The sequence below is a fragment of the Cherax quadricarinatus genome, chromosome 19, assembly GCF_038502225.1.
Source record: "Cherax quadricarinatus isolate ZL_2023a chromosome 19, ASM3850222v1, whole genome shotgun sequence".
NCBI lineage: Eukaryota > Metazoa > Arthropoda > Malacostraca > Decapoda > Parastacidae > Cherax > Cherax quadricarinatus.
The window spans coordinates 43,492,133-43,504,632 of record NC_091310.1 but is presented as its reverse complement, the minus strand read 5'-3'; the positions used below and the strand labels follow the sequence as shown (position 1 = coordinate 43,504,632).

At 41.7% G+C, this 12,500-nt stretch overlaps 1 protein-coding gene across 7 annotated transcripts in view; it reads left to right on the top strand.

Annotated features, from left to right (window-relative positions):
- LOC128688371 (serine/arginine repetitive matrix protein 5) overlaps nucleotides 1-12,500 on the top strand; it is a 113,711-nt gene that overhangs the window by 27,117 nt on the left and 74,094 nt on the right. For 2 of the 7 annotated variants that reach the window (XM_053776201.2, XM_053776202.2), the window contains exon 1: nucleotides 8,012-8,759. The gene's annotated coding sequence lies outside the window, so the exon portion shown is untranslated. Of the gene's footprint in view, nucleotides 1-5,063; nucleotides 6,270-8,011; nucleotides 8,760-12,500 lie in introns of those variants that run through there. The other 5 variants (XM_070086757.1, XM_070086756.1, XM_070086758.1 and 2 more) reach the window with 5 other exon arrangements.

Genomic DNA, 12,500 nt, shown 5'->3' with positions numbered 1-12,500 from the left:
AGCTGGGGTGTGTGGGAAGTACCCTGGCTGGGGTGTGTGTGGGGGGAAGTACCCTGGCTAGTGTGTGGGGGAAGTACCCTGGCTAGTGTGTGTGGGGGGGAAGTACCCTGGCTAGTGTGTGTGGGGAAGTACCCTGGCTGAGTGGGGGAAGTACCCTGGCTGGTGTGTGTGGGGAAGTACCCTGGCTGGTTGTGTGTGTGTGTGTGTGTGTGTGTGTGAGGTACCCTGGCTGGTGTGTGTGTGGGGGGTAGGGGGGTAGTACCTGGCTGGGGTGTGTGGGGAAGTACCCTGGCTGGTGTGTGTGTGTGTGTGTGTGTGTTGGCGGTACCTGGCTGGTGTGTGTAGTAAGTACCCTGGCTGGTGTGTGTGTGTAGGGGGTAGTACCCTGGCTTGTGTGTGTGTGGGGTAAGTACCCTGGCTGGGGTGTGTGTGGGGGGGGAAGTACCTTGGCTGGGGTGTGTGTGTGTAGGGGAAGTACCCTGGCTGGTGTGTGTTGGGGAAGTACCATGGCTAGTGTGGGGAATACCCTGGCTGGGGTGTGTGTGGGGAAGTACCTAGCTGGGGTGTGTGTGGGGAGGTACCTGGCTGGGGTGTGTGTAGGGGAAGAGGAAGTACCTGGCTAGTGTGTGAAGTACCCTGGCGGGTAGTGTGTGGGTGGGAAGAATGCCCTGGCTGAGTGTGTGTGGGGAAGTACCTGGCCCTGGCTGGGGGTGGGAAGTACCCTGGCTGGTGTGTGTGGGGGGAAGTACCCAGGCTGGTGTGTGTGTGTGTGTGTGGGGAGGTACCCTGGCTGGTGTGTGTGTGGGGTAAGTACCCTGGCTGGGGTGTGTGGGGGGGAAGTACCCTGGCTGGTGTGTGTGTGTGGGGGTAAGTACCCTGGCTTGTGTGTGTGGGGTAGAAGTACCCTGGCTGGGGTGTGTGGTAAGGGAAGTACCTTGGCTGGGGTGTGTGTGGGGAAGTACCCTGGCTGGTGTGTGTGGGAGTACCATGGCTGGAGTGTGGGAAGTACCTGGCTTGTGTGGGGAAGTACCTGGCTGGTGTGTGTAGGAAATACCCTGGCTGGTGTGTGGGGAAGTACCTAGCTGGTGTGTGGGGAAGTACTGTGGCTGGTGTGTGTGTGTGTGTGTGTGGGGTGGGCACTGGCTGGTGTGTGGGGGAACTCTGGCTGGTGTGTGTGTGTGGGGAAGCACTCTGGTTGGTGTGTGGGGAGGGAAGCACCCTCTGGCTGGTGTGTGGGGGGGGGAAGTAGTCTGTAAGCCAATAATGTTAAGTTGGCCCATAATGTCTAGGCATAATAGAGGCTCTCTTTGCATTGCAACCCACTATTGTAAATACAAAATCTCAGTGTACTGTTTGCAAAGACATAAAATAAATAAATAAATAAATAAATAAAGTGCCCTGGCTGGTGTGTGTGTGTGGAGGGGGAAGTATCCTGGCTAGTGTGGAGGGGGGAAGTACCCTGGCTGGTGTGTGTGTGTGTGTGTGTGTGTGTGTGTGTATACTCACCTAATTGTACTCACCTAATTGTGGTTGCAGGGGTCGAGACTCAGCTCCTGGCCCCGCCTCTTCACTGATCGCTACTAGGTCCTCTCTCTGCTTCCTGAGCTGTATCATACCTCTTCTTAAAACTATGTATGGTTCCTGCCTCCACTACTTCACTTGCTAGGCTATTCCACTTCCTGACAACTCTATGACTGAAGAAATACTTCCTAACGTCCCTGTGACTCGTCTGAGTCTTCAGCTTCCAGTTGTGACCCCTTGTCCCTGTGTCCCCTCTCTGGAACATCCTATCTCTGTCCACCTTGTCTATTCCCCGCAGTATCTTGTATGTCATTATCATGTCTCCCCTGACCCTTCTGTCCTCCAGTGTCATCAGTCTGATTTCCCTTAACCTTTCCTCATACGACATTCCCTTGAGCTCTGGGACTAGCCTTGTTGCAAACCTTTGTACTTTCTCTAACTTCTTGACGTGCTTGACCAGGTGTGGGTTCCAGACTGGTGCTGCATACTCCAGTATGGGCCTAACATACACAGTGTACAGTGTCTTGAACGATTCCTTATTAAGGTATCGGAACGCTATTCTCAGGTTTGCCAGGCGCCCGTATGCTGCAGCAGTTATTTGGTTGATGTGTGCCTCCGGTGATGTGCTCGGTGTTATGGACACCCCAAGGTCTTTCTCCCTGAGTGAGGTCTGTAGTCTTTGTCCACCTAGCCTATACTCTGTCTGTGGTCTTCTTTGCCCCTCCCCAATCTTCATGACTTTGCATTTGGCTGGGTTGAATTCGAGAAGCCAGTTACTGGCTTGTGTGTGTGTGTGTGTGTGTGTGTGTGTGTGTGTGTGTGTGTGTGTGTGTGTGTGTGTGGAAACACCCTGGCTGGTGTACCACCCTCTATCACCACCACTTTCATATCTTTCTACAAACTTTCTTGAATTCTATAGTGTTTCTCACCCTCTACCAAAGGGCTGGCACAGAGGCTTTCTTTGGGCCCATGGTGGCTTATTTAGTAGTTACAAGCACTAAAAACAATGGAATACAGTGGACCCTCGAGTTTCGAACTTATTTCCTTCCAGACGGCTGTTCAAGTGCTGTGACCGAACGAATTTCTTCTCATCAGGAATAATGTAAATTAGATTAATCTGTTTCAGACCCACAAAAATACTTACAAAAGCACTTGCAAAAATACACTTGCATAATATGTCGAGTTGGGAGCAGTTCTAAACTTGAGGGTCCACTGTAATGCAAAATGTATTGCATGTACACGTGGAATTGTCCTCACTGGCTGGTAAACAGTGGCACACTGGCTGTACACGAGTGTCTGGGCAGCTCACGGCATGCGGACACGTTCGGGACGAATGACTTCAACAGAGTTCAGCATCATTAACCCTTTCAGGGTCCGTGCCATAGATCTATGGCTATACATTGAGGGTCCAAACCGTAGATCTACGCCATGAGCTCAGCTCACTCTGATGAGCTGTGAGTGGTAAATTTGGGCCTAGATATGAGAGAATACATCTATGTGGTATGTGTGCACCACATAAAACAAATCTTGCAGCACACAGTGCATAATGAGAAAAAAAACTGAGACCGTAATTTTTTATTAAAACCGACTTTGCAGTGTTTTTTGTATGTTTTTTATAGTTGTATTTGCGATTTCTTGGTCCCATTTCATAGAATGGAAGATGTATTACAGAAATAGAGAAGATTTTGATTGGTTTTGGTAATGGAAATCGCTTGAAACTTGAGCTCAAAGACGCAGAAATGTTCAATTTTTGCCGATGTTCAAGAGTAAAAAAATGACCTCGCACGTCTAATACACGCCAGCTGGTGGGTCTAATATACATTCACAAATGTGGTGATATTATTCATACAATTATTACAATATTGCATAACAGTAAATTTTCTATATTTTGGTTTGAATAAGAATTCATTATGTGAATAAAAAATCAAAATGGAATTCATTTGTTAAACCTGAAAACATAACTAATGAACAGAGGAATTGTTAGTTTAGTGCCAGGAATGCCTGCATTGTTTATTCTGGACCTTATTTTGAAATTAGGATATTTTGAACTCTGTATTAAATTGGACAAATTACTAATTTCTGATCACTTTTTTTTTAGTTGAAACAGTTGACTTGGCAATTTCTTGTGCTCAGTCGATAGAATAGAAGTAATACTAGTGAAATAGCTAAGAATTTGGTCGACTGGAATAATGTAATTGGCCTAAAATGGGAGTCAAAGTCGGCAAAATCGCCAATACGTAAATATCGCTGACATCAAAATTCGTGAGTATAATTTCGTCAATTTTCCATCAAATTTCGTACTTTTTGTTTTATTACCTTCAGAAAAAGATTCTCTAGCATTTCATAAGAAAAACTTACAAAATTATTTTTTTAAAATTCTTGGACCCTGGTTGCACTTTGAAATTTGGCCTCTGGACCCCGAAAGGGTTAACTGAGCCAATATTTTGACACAAAAACGTTACTTAATCCGATTATTACTTAATCCGATAATATCTTAATCTGGAGGTCAACTGTACCTACTGTACAGTTGTTTTATCACCAGACGACAAACTCCAATGAAAAACTCTTGAGAGGGAGAATACGAAGTAACTTTTCCAGGGACTGCTTAACCTTGAAGTGAACTACTGCATCTGTATTCGATACTAATTAGTGTTCAGGTGTTAAGTTGGCGGGCTGGACGAAAACCTCACGCGGGCCAGATTTGGTCCACAGGCCAGGGGTTGCTGACCCCTGGGTTAGAGGGACATTGGTAGAACCCTTTGTATTTTTAGTTATGCGTTTTCAATTTACAGAACATTGGATAAATGAGGTTCGACTGTATTGGTGAAGCAGATGACTTTACTATCATACAGTTGTAAAGGATAAGCATATTGAGGACATGATTCGTTGCCAAATGTTCAGCTTTCGCTCTCATAGTTGCTTTATGTGATTGTGCAGCAGCATTATTGTTGGGTCTAACATGTGATGTCGTTAGTTATTTTTCATTATAAAAGAAAGAATTATCTAAATTCTAGAAGAATTTTTTGTGATTTGGCGACCTCTTCAGGTAAGTATGGTAAGGGGAACTATGGTACACTAATTTATACCATGGAAGCTCAGTAATACGTGAAGGTAAAGGTAGGAAGATTGAAATAAATATATGTATGCTGTTTAAATACATCATATGAAATAAATCAGCATTACACTCAAAAAGGCATAGTTGATTATTCTTCGAAGCAGATAAAATAATTCCAAAGCATTTATGCAGTAGGCCAATGACTGAAGGTCAAATTTATAAAATATGAAGAAAATCTTGTCTCGGACTTCATGTTTTTGTTTGATAAAAATGTCAGATTGTTAATACTGACTGGTCAGGGAGTCTCTTGTATGACTGACTTCTATGATTTTTTTTTTATTTGAGTGAAATTTTACAATGGGTGGTTATAAATGTAAATCCAGTATCATGCTCCACTAGTCATGATTAGTAGAATTAAGGTGAGGAGGACTATTTGTGGACATTATGAATTATGTTCAGATTGAGTAATAAACTATTCTGTTCCCAGGAGGTTGCCATGTGGCCAGCCATGCCCAATTGCCCAACAATATACGGTGTGGCTCTGCCCTCCACCCCAGCCGGGGAAGGGTTGTCCCCCGTGGTCACGTGTTGCCCCCCTAGCAGTCTACCCCAGGGGGCACCCTTGTGGGCAGCCCCACAATCTGACGGGCAGTTGCCTTTGGTGGGCCTCATTGGGGTTACTTGATACATGGCCTACTATCTTCCCAGCCGATCCCAAACATCACCCTCTTCTCACCACCTCTCACAGGAACTAGCCAGCTTACGCCGTATGTCTCCTGTCTTTGATGGGTCCATGGTCCACAAAGCCAACCACTGACCCCAAACTTCTGTTTTCATCTTACCTTGGCTTGGTAGTGGACAGAAGCCTTTGGCCATGGTTGAATTCTAGTCAGCACTTCGGATTCTGGGCCTGAGCCATAACATAGATCATCTTTCTCAAGGCTCAGAAGTTTCATGTAGAACATCAGAGAACCTCAGCTTCAAAGTGCAACAGGGATCCTCAGTCATCAAACACGCAAAACCTGGGCTGAATAGAAGTGTCAGCTGTAATGTTTATTGGAGAACATTGGCTCTCTCAAACAACCTTGGAAACAGTCAAGATTTGTTTATGCTAGGTCATCAGGATAAGCATGTTGACTTGCTGACAGCATAAACCTTCCATCTTTTTACACAATACTTCACTTGGCAAACAAATTGGACTTCATCTGATACATTGTGTGGATGTGTTTGGTGATACACACAATGCCTGCTGTTATATTTGAAGTCAACACCTCTCATTCAGATAGTGTGATATGTCTTCACATTATTCCTGAATTATTTTGTTACTGAAATAATTATGAATTGTGCAACTTCTACAAGCATAAGTTTGTAGTGGGTCTTATCATATGCACCCGAAACATTTGTGCATTATATCAACCTCAAGCAACATTAGTGCTGTTTCCGTACCAGTGCTTAGATGTCTTCAGATAGGGTATTCCCATTCAGGAATGCCTTTGTATTGTCAGTGGAAGATCTTTATTGTATGTTCAAAATCATACATCTGTAAAGGATGTGCGAGTGAATACTTACTCGTTACCATGCTGCAGTTGTACGCCAGTCCTCCTGTTGTGCAAGCACCAGAAAGGACATCCATTAAGGAAAATCTCAGCATTTTACATCTTCCTACACATACAAGTCTTCAGAACCAGTTGGGGTAAGACTGAAATGTCAGCACTTGACCTTCAAGAGACCAGTCTTTGAATACGTACTTCAGTGAGCACGGCAGTCAGAAGTGACTGTTATTGCCTTAGCAGCATAGTTGCTTCCTCAGTTGCTGTTCTCAGTACAAATACTGCCCTATGGAAGAAGTTTCTCATCATTACAATCTGCAAATGGAGGGTTTCCTACACGGCAGGCTGTGATCCATTGAGCAAGACTCCATCTACGTATTTTCTCATTGGTGGTTGTAGTCATCACATAACATCCCTCCCATATACTGTTGAACCTCAGACATTTAAACTCCCTTGCACTTTGCCCATTTTTTGGCCTTTTCATTTTTTTCAAGCTTAATGTCTTTGTTTTTCTCAGATACATTATTTTGTGTACTTAAATTGGATATATGATTAGAATTAGTTTAATTATGAAACTAGGTTTAATTTAGGCTCTTCAATGAATGTTTAGTTTTTAGTCACAAGTGGTGCCATGTCTACTAACTAAGCATCTTTGCCTCCCTAGTTTTCATAACGCCTCTGTAATGGCCAGGAGATTATAGCCTGTTCTATGAGAAAAGTTTAAAGCCTTTCATTGATACAGTTTTTAGTAAGTTTTCTCATTAACTTATTTATTTTGATACCATATTAAATTATAATTTGCTACTTTCTTAGCATGATTTCCTAGGTAAGCAGAAGAAAATTATTAATGCAAATTTAATGACTGTAGTTCTAGGTTTGTCTTGGTATATGAATGCTCATCTGATCTAGTTCCATAATCTCTGCTATTCATTCATTAGAAGCCAGAAAGTTTGATTGGCAGAACATAAGTTAATTTCTCATAAAAATTAGTGCTCTTGTAAATTTCAGCTAGAAAGGCAAATAGTCATTCAGAGACAGCTAAACAATGTTAAGTACAGTATAGTTTATAGGCATTTGTTTTACTGTGTGTGATGGCATGTTAAATTTGAACTCATACTAGGAAACAACTCGAATAAAGGATACTGTATATTTCAGCTTAGCACTGAGACCCTCTTTTGCAAATTTCACTAGTCTACTGAAAGCCTTAGTGTGAGGTCAAAATATACAGTACTGATTTTAAATGTTTTATTGTCTCCATGTAGGTTCATGTGTACCATTGACCATTACACCCTGTTTGGTTCTGTTAGGAATATAAAAACATGGGCTGCTTTTTAGATAGTACATGGAATTAAGAGATTATTGGCTATGAAATTTATATATGGTAAATTGAAAAACAAACCTCATAAAGCAATACAAAAATCTTTAAGAATATGCATTTGCTTACATTTTTTGGTTGAGATGCATGACAACAGATGAAGACTTTGTCATTAACTAGACTAGACTAGTATGTAACCATTCCATCCAGTATGTACCGGTAGTTTGCAGTCAAGGCTTGTAAGCATTTGTTGTGATTTAGCGATTAAAAAAGTTCACTCAAGTAGAGTAGTTGTCTCTTTTTAACATACTGAGAGTACTGGTTGTAAATGCTGAAAAGTTAACTATCATTGGTGGAATTAATTGTTTTTCTTCATACTAACATAAGGTACAATCTAGATACAGAATAAAGAATTCGTTTCGTATACTTTTAGGGAGATTGGGGATATAAATATTGTTGGCTAGTCGATTTTTTTCATTTGGTGGTTGACTTTTTTTTTTTTTTTTTTTTTTTTTTTTTTTTTTTTTTTGTGAATTATTTTCACCTTTCCAATCTTTTATCTCCTAACAGTTATTTTGTCATTATACTAAGTTGTCACCCTCATTTGGCTAAATCATCATACAGCAAAAAGGATGGTGGTGGATGTTGCTCACCAAGAATTTTACAGCGGTGTTGTGTTGTACGCTCTCGTATGCCCGTTCGAGAAAAGAAGTTTCCGCGGAGTGATTTCGGGTTTTTTATGTGAAATATCATACTAACGTATGGGAAAATGGTGCGGCTTTAAAGATGTGTATTTTGTATCTGTTTGTAGTGTGGAGTGTGAAGTGATGATGAGTGATGTTAGCCCATGTGATGTGCACATGGTGCCATTTTGCCTGGACTTCAGCAGCTAACAGTGCCCAGTGGTGGTAGCTGCAAGTCCAGGCAGTTTAGTGCACTTTCTGATGCCCATGACAGGTGCTATTCAAGAGTCTGCAGGAGCCTCGGGGACTGCTTGCCGAGTCTCCCCCCCCAACGTTATCCATCTCGCCTGGCCGGCTTGCTGTGGCAGAAGACAGTTCAGCCCTGGAGTGTTTCATCAGCTAACTAGGATCCCTGCCATTGTGGCAGCACCCCTTCAGCCACATTCAACACCCCATCTCGTCCAGTTCTGACACACCACCTGTTCCTTTCAGAGTGGTGTGAGCTCTGCTCCCCTCACTTTAGTGTGGAGTGCTGATTTCTACCACACTTTCAGGATGTACAGAAAACATATACCAATGAAGTAGAAGACACCTTAAAAGCCACTGTACACCATACTTTGGCAGTCTGTTTTCAGGTAATGTTTGTTTAGAAAATTTAGTCAATCTTTAGATAATGCCAATTTTTGTGAAGGCTAGGGCTTTATCATTTACCACATAAAAATTTTCAAGTGTAAATTTCAGACTCAGAATTAATTTTATTGAAATTTAAAATTCAGATTTATTATGCTACTTTATATATAGTATATAATTAAAAAGCTATTAAAACTAAGCTTGATATGTAGAATAGTTATTACATACAGTATATTCAGTAGAGAAAATGTTTCCCGACCTCTGCATGTGGAATGATTAGAAGCCAAGAGAAGACTTAGGTAACATAATGTTTTGAGAAAGGTGAATGCATTTTATTAGATTACTAACACTGACATTTGGCTATGAAGTCCATGATTTTCATAAATATTTTGAGTAGGTGACTTTAATAAGAACAACAGATGTGACTAAATTAAGGGAAGGAGTTTGAAGAGGGTGGTGAGAATGCAAAAGAAGAGCAGATGGTAGAGTGGGAGAAAATAAGAAAAATTTTTGGAGTGAGATGAACAAGTTAAGAAAACTTAGGAAACAAATGGATTTGTCAGTTAAAAACAGAGTAGGGGAGTTAGTAGATGAGGAGCTGGAGGTATTGGGTAGATGGCGGGAATATTTTGAGGAACTTTTCAATGTCAGTGAAGAAAGGGAGGCGGTAATTTTATGCACTGGCCAGGGAGGTATAACATCTTTTAGGAGTGACGAAGAGCAGGATGTGAGTGTGGGGGAGGTGCATGAGGCATTACATAGAATGAAAGTGGGTAAAGCAGCTGGAACTGACAGGATCATGACAGAAATGTTAAAAGCAGGGGGCGATGTAGTGTTGCTATTTTTGTTTAATAAATGATAAAAGAGGGGAAGGTACCTAGGGATTGGCAGAGAGCATGTATAGTTTCTTCATAGGGAAGGGGGACAAAAGAGTTTGTAAAAATTATAGGGGAATAAGTTTATTAGGTATACCAGGAAAAGTGTATGGTAGGGTAATTATTGAGAGAATTGGAGGTAAGACAGAGAGTAGGATTGCGGATGAGCAAGGAGGTTTTAGAGTGGGTAGGGGATGTGTAGATCAAGTGTTTACATTGAAACACATATGTGAACAGTATTTAGATAAAGGTAGGGAAGTTTTCATTGCATTTGTGGATTTAGAAAAGGAATATGATAGTGGATAGGGGAGCAATGTGGCAGATGTTGCAAGTGTATGGAATAGGTAGTAAGTTACCAAAAGCTGTAAAGAGTTTTTATGAGGATAGTGAGGCTCAGGTTAGGGTGTGTAGGAGAGAGGGAGACTACTTCCCAGTAAAAGTAGGTCTTAGACAGGGATGTGTAATGTCACCATGGTTGTTTAATATATTTATAGATGTGAAGTAAATGAGGATCAAATACAAAATAGGAGTTGACACAGTTACTTTTTGCTGATGATAGTGTGCTTATTGGAGATTCTAAAGAAAAGTTGCAAAGGTTAATGGATGAGTTTGGGAGGGTGTATAAAGGTAGAAAGTTGAAAGTGAACATAGATAAGAGTAAGGTGATGAGGGTATCAAATGATTTAGATAAAGAAAAATTGGATATCACATTGAAGAGAGGGAGTGTGGAAGAAGTGAATGTTTTCAGATACAGTGGACCCTCGACCAACGATATTAATCCATTCCTGAGAGCTCATCGTTAATCAAAATTATCGTTAGTCGAGTTAATTTTCCCCATAAGAAATAATGGAAATCAAATTAATCCGTGCAAGACTCCCAAAAGTATTGAAAAAAAAAAAAAATTACCACATGAATATTAATTTTAATACACACAAACTGAAGAAGACATGTACAATTACATGACACTTACCTTTATTGAAGATCTGGTGATGATTGATGGGATGGGAGGAGAGGAGACTGTGGATGGTGTTAGTGTTTAGAAGGGGAATCCCCTTCCATTAGGACTTGAGGTGTCAAGTCCTTTTCCAGGGTTACTTCCCTTGTTCTTTCAATGCCACTAGGACCAGCTTGAGAATCACTGGACCTCTGTCGCACAACATATCTGTCCATAGAGGCCTGTGCCTCCCGTTCCTTTATGACATTCCTAAAGTGTTTCACAACATTGTCAGTGTCACAATTTAACACTTGTTCAGGTTTCATTTCTTCACTGTCTATGTACTCCTTGAATTCCTGCACATATTTTTCAGCTGCTTTTTGGTCCAAACTGGCAGCCTCACCTTGCCTTATCACACTATGTATGCCACTACGATTCTTAAATCTCTCAAACCAACCTTTGCTGGCCTTAAATTCACTCACATCACTAGTTGCAGGCATTTTTCTAATTAAATCCTCCTGCAACTTCCTAGCCTTTTCACATATGATCGCTTTAGAGATGCTATCTCCTGCTATCTGTTTTTCGTTTATCCACACCAATAACAGTCTCTCAACATCTTCTATCACTTGCGATCTCAGTTTCGAAAACATAGTTGCACCTTTGGCAAGAACAGCTTCCTTGATTGCCATTTTCTTGGCCACAATAGTAGCGATGGTTGATTGGGGTTTTGTGTACAAACAACCTGGCCAGCTCGGAGACACGCACTCCACTTTCATACTTTAGCAATGATCTCTTTCTTCATATCCATAGTAATTCTCACCCTTTTTGCTGTAGGGTTGGCACTAGAAGCTTTCTTGGGGCCCATGGTGACTTATTTTGCAGGTGCAATCACTAAAAACGCTGTGATAATATGAAATGTTCCGATTGTATGTTTGGATGGGACCGCGGTGGCTGGCTGGCTTGTAAACACTGGCCACAAGTGGACGCGTCTCAGACGGAACGAATCATGTTGGTCGAGTTTTTTTGCGCTAGTCGAGGCAAAATTTTTGCATTAAAATGTATCGCTAGTCAGATTTAACGTTAGATGATGCCATCGTTGGTCGAGGGTCCACTGTATTTGGGAGTTGACGTGTCAGCGGATGGGTTTATGAGGGATGAGGTTAACCATAGAATTGATGGAGGAAAAAAGGTGAGTGGTGTGTTGAGGTATATGTGGAGACAAAAAATGTTATCTATGGAGGCAAAGAAGGGAATGTATGAAAGTATAGTGGTACCAACTCTCATATGGGTGGGAAGCTTGGGTTGTAATTGCTGCAGTGAGGAGGCAGTGGAGATGTCCTGTCTAAGGACAGTGTGTGGTGTAAGTATTGTGCAGAGAATTCGGAGTGTGGAAATTAGTAGAAGGTGTTGTTAATAAGAGTATTAGTCAGAGGGCTGAAGAGGGGTTATTGAGATGGTTTGGTCATTTAGAGAGAACGGATCAAAGTAGAATGACATGAAGAGTGTATAAATCTGTAGGGGAAGGAAAGTAGGGTAGGGGTCATCCTCGAAAAGGTTGGAGGGAGGGGGTAAAGGAGGTTTTGTGGGCGAGGGGCCTGGACTTCCAACAAGCGTGCGTGAGTGTTAGATAGGAGTGAATGGAGACAAATGGTTTTTGGGACCTGACGAACTGTTGTAGTGTGGGCAGGGTAATATTTAGTGACGAGATTCAGGAAAACCAGTTTTTTTATATAGCCGGATTGAGTCCTGGAAATGGGAAGTACAGTGCCTGCACTTTAAAGGAGGGGTTTGGGATATTAGCAGTTTGGAGTAATATGTTGTGTATCTTTATACGTATATGCTTATAAACTGTTGTATTCCGAGCTCCTCTGCAAAAACAGTGATTGTGTGATTGAGGTAAAAGTGTTGAATGATGATGAAAGTATTTTCTTTTTGGG